This window comes from Piliocolobus tephrosceles, chromosome 13 (genome assembly GCF_002776525.5).
Source record: "Piliocolobus tephrosceles isolate RC106 chromosome 13, ASM277652v3, whole genome shotgun sequence".
NCBI lineage: Eukaryota > Metazoa > Chordata > Mammalia > Primates > Cercopithecidae > Piliocolobus > Piliocolobus tephrosceles.
In genome coordinates, this window is record NC_045446.1 from 119,798,730 (window position 1) to 119,806,697 (window position 7,968).

At 42.0% G+C, this 7,968-nt stretch overlaps 1 long non-coding RNA gene across 1 annotated transcript; it reads right to left on the reverse strand.

The window, feature by feature from the left end:
* Nucleotides 1–514: 514 nt before the first annotated feature.
* Nucleotides 515–7,968, reverse strand: LOC111522120. The gene is made up of 4 exons (XR_002725169.3): nucleotides 6,256–7,968; nucleotides 4,506–4,570; nucleotides 1,615–1,734; nucleotides 515–1,387 (listed from the first exon to the last, which is right to left on the reverse strand). It is a non-coding gene; the product is annotated as an uncharacterized LOC111522120 (long non-coding RNA).

The following is a 7,968-nucleotide window of genomic DNA, read 5'->3' on the forward strand; positions in this document are numbered from 1 at the left end:
TAAACTGGGGACCCACTGCTAGGTTTTGTAATTAAGTTTTATCGGAACACCGTCATGTCCATTTGTTTATGTACTTTCTATAGTGGCTTTCATTCTACAGGGCAGAGTTGAGTACTTGTGATAGAGACCATATGACCCACAAAGCCTAAAATATTTACTCTCTGGCCCTTTACAGAAAAAATTTGCTGATCCCTATTCTAGAAGGAAGAAAATCTAGGGATGTGTTTGTACTTTTCCTGAGCTTAAATTACCAGGAACTCATAGCTTTGATGAGAAGAAACTAGATGAAGAGTTTGAATAAACCCTTAAGGCATAGAACATTATGTTTTCTTCATAGATTTAAAAAATATGCTTAGAGGCAGAGATGATCACATGCTAAGAAAGACATGGGGAATCTTTAAACCTAAACATTCTACCTTAAGAAAAAGAACAGTTAGAATCTTTTGGCTTAATAGAAAAGCCACAGAAGCAAGCAGAGAAATCCTGCTGAGTTAGAGGACAATCATTTCCAGGGATTTTGAGTGTGTCTTAAGTTATTTTATTAAAATAAAAATTTATATTTTCTGAGTTCAGAGGCATAATCTGGAGGTCAGAGAGCACTTATAGCCAGGAAATGTTTGCACATAATAACAGATATGCTATTTGTTCCCAGGGATTTTTTTTCTTTAAACCTCAGAGTCAACACAGTCAAATACAGAGCAAGTGGAATTTCTGCTCTGTAATTCTAAAATTGTCTTTTTAGACTCATAGTCGAGAAAATAATCATAAAAAAGCCACTTGGAAGAAAGAGTGACTAAAGTTGATGACAACAGATTGGAAAGATAATTAAAAAGTGTCGAAAAACCACAACACTTTCAAGATTAGATAAAAACTGCTCTAGGCAGATGAGCTGGAGAGGGTAAGAAAAAGAGAGGACCTGCCTAAAGAGAAAGGTTGGTATGGCTCAACACGAGGCCAGGGGAGCCATAAGGACAGGGTTGGTGATAGCATTAGAAGTTGGCTGGCCTCAGGCCACAAGCGCCACCCTCTACTGGGGCTTGGCGAGCCACACAAGCGTTGAGTTATAGGGTCCCATCACCCTTTCATGAACCCATGACATGTGTCTCTTGGCCTGTGGGACGATGTTAGATGATCTTGTCCAGAAGGAAAGACAGATGGCCCTCGGTGCCCTTAAACTTTGCTCATCTCTTTTCAAACTACCGTGTATAATTCTCATGTTAAGGGCTAAGGGTGTGTGTGCATAAACAGAGAGTGGGACCTGGGCTACTGCAGGGTTGAAGTAAGGTAGAAATAACAGTTCCCAGCCTCCATCCTGGGGCTGGAAGACAGTGCAGGGTCGATGTTAGCTGTGTATCTCCCCAAAAGCAAGACTGTGGTGGGATCCACCCTGTGGAACATAGTAATGGTTAAGAGGTTGTTAAGAAATTGATATGCAGAAGGTCCCAAGCATTTCTCATTTGTCCTAAGCTTGTCCTAAGGTGTATAATAGTGATCATGTAAAGCACTGGAAACACTGCTTGCAGGGCAAGTGCTCAATGCATGACTGCTAGTTGGTTTTTTTCAGGGGAACAGAACAAATATGTTAGATCTAAATATATACAAGGGGGGATTTACCAGGGGAATTGGCTCACACAATTCTGAAGGCTGAGGAGTCCCATGACAGGCTTGTCTGTAGGCTGGAGAACCAGAGAAGCTGGTGGTATGATTCAATCTGAGTCCAAAGGTCAGAGAACCCTGGTGGGGGATGAAAAGAGGAGGTGCTGATATAATTCCTAGAGTTAAAAGGCTCAAGAACTTGGAATTCTGATATTCAAGGGCAGAGAAGGTGGATGTACCAGCCCCAAAAGAGAGGGAAAATGCACCCTTCCTCTACCATGTTGTTGTCCTCAGTGGATTGGATGATACCAACCCAATACTGGTGAAGGCGGATTTTACTTGCTCAGCCTGTTGACTCAAAGGCTAATCTCTTCCAGAGACACCCTCACAGACACACTCAGAAATAAGGTTTCACCAGCTATCTGGGCATCCCTTAGCTCAGTCAGGCTGACAAATAAATTAACAAACACATTGCTATTATTTTTATGGTTGAAACCAAACTGAAAACTTTGGTTTTTGCTGTTTAGCAAAGAAATTCTATTTGTTTTTTAAAAACAAACAAGCAAAAAGCACCTAACCTGAGAAGTCAGCACAGCTTTCAGATCCTCACCCCTAGAAAGCTCTTGTCTTGGCTGCTCCCTCCTCCTCACGAGAAATTCCTTATGCAGTACGTGCTGGAACTGCCTGCGTGGGATGATCTGTGAGCTACATGTGGACTACCCCAATCTGCTTTTTGTTCCTAATTCCTGAACGAGCAACTGAAAATTCCCCATGTGATCACTCCCTCTACCAGCTCCTGCTTTCCCAGAAATACTAGGCTTGCTGTTTTGTACATTTGCAGGATAAAAGAAATGTAAACATTTAAATAATAATGTATTTTTAAAGGCATAATGGGGTTAGTTAGGTAAAACAACCCACCTCACATCATCTGCAGAAGAAATCTAATAAGTTTTGGGGTTCATTGGGGAACCAGAGAATATTCCATTTTATGAGAGGATTAAGTTTTTATTGAATTACGTCTTTGTTCAAGGCTCTTTGGTTCATCTACTAAAATAGGGAGTTGAAACTCAGTGATCTTTGGACTAGTAAAATGAAAATCATGATAAGAATCTTTTCATAAATCAGTTCTTTCTTTCTTTTGTTTCTTTTTTTCTGAGACAGAGTCTTGCTCTGTCGCTCAGGCTGGAGTGCAGTGGTGTGATCTCAGCTCACTGCAACCTCCTCCTCCTGGGTTCAAGCAATTCTCCTGCCTCAGCCTCCCGAGTGGCTGGGATTACAGGTGTGCACCACCACGCCCAGTTAATTTTTGTATTTTTTTTTTAGTAGAGACGGGGTTTCACCATATTGGTCAGGCTGGTCTCAAACTCCTGACCTTGTGATCTGCCCGCCTCGGCCTCCCAAAGTGCTGGGACTACAGGCGCCTGCCACCATACCCAGCTACTTTTTTTTTTTTTTTTGTATTTTTAGTGGAGATGGGGTTTCACTGTGTTAGCCAGGATGGTCTCAATCTCCTGACCTTGTGATCCGCCCGCTTCAGCCCCCCAAAGTGCTAGAATTACAGGTGTGAGCCACTGCGCCCGGTCTATGAATCAGTTCTTTCAACAAAGACTCTACTGGGGCTGAGGCTGCCAGATATTGGGTGTCCCTGGAGATGAAGCCAGTTGTGTCTATTGGCCTCTTCTCCAAATAGCCAAAGCAAGTGTGCTCAGTGCCCTGGAGTGGCCCAAGGGCAGTGGAATGAATAGTAAAAAATGTCTCAGGAAAACTGAGTTCTAGTTATGGTTTTTCCATTAATAGTTGAGGCTCCCAAGCTTCTCTGGGCTTCAATTTTATCATCTGTAAAAATAAAGGCGTAAGACTATTGGTGATTTCGAAATACTGATCTCATGTCAGGCTAGTGACTTAAAATCCCTCCAGGAGAGGCTGTTAAAGGTACACATTTCTTAGCACAAATCTGGAAACAACCTAAGTGCCCATGAGTAGGGGAGTGGTTAAAATAAGTCATGGTATACCCAACCATAATTGCCCTTTGAAAAGTATGAATTAGATCTGCATGTGCTGATATAGAAAGATCTCTAAGGAATATTGACTGAAAAAAGTAAAGTATAGAGCAATATATATGGCAAAATTCCTCTTGTGTAATGGAAAATGCATGTGTGTGTGTGTGTGTGTAACTGAAAATGAATATATATTCATATATAAATGCACATATATATATGGCACACACTTGCTTTCAGTTATTGTTTATGTGGGGGTATACATGAAACTGTTAAGAGTGTTTATCTTAATAAAGTCTAACAGCTGTATGGGCAGGGTAATATTAAAGGTATTGCTAATAACAATAGTAATATTAATAGTTAAGGGCTGATTCACCCCACCTATTTCTGATGTCTTCTTGTTTTGTACCCATCAACATTTATCTACTAATGGGTTATAACAAGAAGGGGACTTGGTACTGTGGGGATAATACTGAATGGGCAGTAAGTGGATCTGAGTTTAAATCATATTCTAGTTGAACATTCCTGTGCAAGTAACTTAACTTCCCTGGATCTCAATGTCCTCATCTTTTAAATGCAGTAATAGAACTGGCAATAAAATATGGTGGTTCTATTTTAATTTGCAGGTAGTGTTTATAAGTGATCTGGGGAGACACACAGGAACACATACACACACTCAAATACAGAAAAAACGAGTAAAGAGCATTGCTAACTCTCAACAAATACTTTACAGTTCTTTCTTAACACTATGGGCTATGGAGGAGAAATAACCTTTATCCGTGGGGAATTTTATGATCTTGTAAGGGAGACAAAACAAATTTGTGTGAACCAACTAGAGAACAATATAAAGCCACATACGACAACCTTGGATTAACCTTATTCTTACAGAGCTCCCTTTAAAATATTACTCACCTGAAACTCAAGAAAACCAGACTCGGCAATAAATATAAAACCCAAGTTCCTCGGTCACATTTGCACTGAAATGTAAAATAAAGGGTTAGACAGGTACAATTTCCTTTGTAGTGATAAGATCCTCTGATTCTATTATATAATCTCCAAAAGCAGGTCCACATTGAATAATTTTTTTCTCCTGAAACTAGATTCCTCTCTGTTTAATAGAGTCCCCATTTCCAATTTAGGGCTTTGCCAACCCCGTATAACTTCTTTGCACAAAATTCCCCAAGATAAGGTCAAGGAGAAGGCCTTACATTATGTCAGCTCCATTATCTGAGCTCAAGAGCCTCCCTGGGCTCCGCCCTGTCTGGGCAATGCAGTGGGAGAGGGGACTGGGCTGGGGGTGGCCAGGTGGCTGTCTGGCCGGCCTGGTCACAAAGACCCCAGTGAGTGTGAGATGAGTACATGACAGGGGCTCTGGGCAGGTCAGACTGGACGCCTAACTTGACCCCACTGACAGCCAGAGTTGGATAAAGACACGATTGAGTTGGAGATTTCTTTCTGACAGTTTAATGGATAGCTACAATTAGGGGCCCGCTCGGAGGCTGTGGAAACACATAGACCCCATTGTAGGGAGGCTAAATGCTACAAAGGTCAAGGCCAAAATATGGTATGAAAGAAACTCAACGTTTTCCAACATGCAGGAGAAGTGAGTCAGTAGTGAAACGCGTTTACTGAGCATGATCAAGCACACCCAGTTCTTTTCGGTTCCTGAGCCTGATGGTTGTCATCAGTGGTGGTTCTCTGAAGCAGAGTTTCAGTCCTTGTGGCTCCAGAGACTAGCACTCTGAAGGCAGAGCTGACAGGATAAACTTCCCACCTGATCTCAGAAAGCGACTGACTTTCTTTTCTTCTCCTGGAACCATCTCCCTGACTAAAAATAATAATGACAACCACAATGACTGAGACATACACATCGAATTTTAATGTTAAATTTAAACAGTATTTGTCAGTTTGTTTATGCTTCTTTGTCAGAATAATGATTAATGAAAGTGGCTTTCAGCCCTAGATACTTTCTGGGACTTCTTAAAAGCCTTTTTCTTAGAATAAAGGAGTCATGATGTGCCAGCCATAATAAGATCCAACTAACAATGATCAAAAAAAAAAAAAAAAAAAAAAAAATAGTGAGTAATGGCAATAATGTTCTCATTAAAGGAAAACAGTTCACAACTTAGACATAAACAGAGGGAATTAGTGAAATTCCATCCACCGAGGGCTCATAGGCTGCCCTTGGAAATACTCTTACCTGGTCACAGTACTAGTGAATTCATTTCCTGGTTAAGCTGATAAGGTAGGCATCTTGAAAGACATTCATTAATCGAAGAATCAGATAATCCCAGGGCTGAAAAAGGATTTGGAGGCCCTAGAGTGCCAAGAGGCTGACCCACCTCTGCCATATGCATTCTGATGAACAGAAGCTCTGACTCCTTCACACTGCCTATCCCAATCTGGGTAGCTATGAGTATTAACAAACTTGTCCTGATACAGTAGTCTCCCTTATCTGCAGTTTCACTTTCTACAGTTTTAGTTACCTGTGGTTAACCACAGTTCAGAATAGTAAATGGCAAATCTCTAGAAATACACATACGTTTTAAATTGCACGCCCTCCTGAATGGCATGATAAAAATCTCATGCAGTCCTACTCCATCTCACCCAGCACGTGAATCATCCTTTTGTCTGGCGTATCCACGCTGTCTGTGCTACTCACCCATGAGTCACATAGGAGCCGTCTTGGTTATCAGATTGACCGTCATTCGTTTTGCTGTGCTTGTGTTCCAGTGACCCTTATTTTTACTTAACAGTGGCTCCAAAGAACAAAAGTGGTGATGCTGGCCGTTTGAACACGCCTAAAAGAAGCTGGGAAGTGCTTCTGTTAAGTGAAAAGGGAAGAGCTCTTGACTTAATAAGGAAAGGATAAAAATTACAATATTAAAGTTGCTGAGATCTACAGTGAGAATGAATTTTTTACTGGTGAAATTGTGAAGAAAAAAAATTCATGTAGTTTTGCTGTTGCACCCCAAACTTTATTATAGGTATGTACGTATAGGAAAAAAACATAGTTGGGGTTGGTACTATCCTAGGTTTGAGGCATCCATTGGGTGTCTTGGAACATATTCCATGTGGATAAGTGGGGACTACTGTATTGAGCTAAAATCTGTTTTTTTTTTTTTCTACCTCCCACCGATTGGTTCCATTCTATCAATTGGGGTCATATAGAACAGGGCTAAGTCCCTGTTATATATGTAACTAGGACTGGCTAAGTAATTTGCAGGGCCCAGTGCAAAATGAGAATGTGGGGCCCATGTTAAAAACTACTAAGAATTTCAAGATGGCAACAGAGCATTAAGCCAAGGGTGGAACCCTTCTGACTGCGGAGCTCTGTGTGGCTTTACAGGTAAGCACACCCAGAAAGTTGGCTATATAGGGATCGGTGTTAATAGAAGGAAACTTTATTTTTCCTCCACTTTGTGTTATAACTTTTTTCAATTCCTTCTTCCTTCCTGCAGATCCCATGGAGTATTCTGGTCTTTTGCAGATATTAAAAGCCCAGTTCAATATTTTATTAAACTCCAAGCTCTCAATCACTACCTTTGCCCTGGCTGGGGCTGGGAAACTTGCAGAGACTTGCCTCTTCTCTTTGTCCTCCTGGCTGGTCTACCTCCCACTCTTCATGTTGCTGTTGGCTCCTTCAGGGCTGGCCAGGCGTAGAAGGAGAAGGGCAGTGGATGGGAAAGGTCTTCCTTATTTGACAGGCCTGGGTGTGATCTGGCGTAAGGGCTCTCTGAGTTGAGCACCCAAGTGCTCCTCCTTTCTTTCATGGGTATGTCTCTGGGTTCTTCTAAACTCCTCCTTTGGAGACTTCCAACTGCAGTTTTCTGGTGCAGGGATGCCTCCTTTGGCTAGAAATTGATGACATTCTCCCAGCCCATGGCTGGTGGTTCACTGCAGTCTCCTTCTGCTGGGGTCATCCACTCTGCACTCCCTAACTCCAGTGGTCCTCTTGGATAGAGTTTTCAAACTGCCTCATGCTGGTTTCTTCTTCAGGGTTTGCATGTGGACCTTAGGAAATGTGTTTTTGCCCTGCCATTCGCATAGCTCCCTTCAGTCTGCCAGCACAGCTTCTACTCCCTGCCCATACAGCCAGAGACTCCCTCCTTCAGATTTTCTTCCAAGTAAGCGTGACTCAGATACCAGTTCCAGAATCTGCCCCAATTCCAAGGAATATATGGCAAGCCTGTTAGAGATTATTTGAAACTCATCTCAGTTGGCCTGAATAGTGGAGGATTAGGAGGGCATTTCAGCATACAACTTTCTTTTCTTTTCTTTTCAGGCAGAATTTTGCTCTGTTGCCCAGGCTGGAGTGCAATGGTGCAATCAAAGCTCAGTGCAGCCTCAATCTTCTAGACTCAAGCAGTCTTCC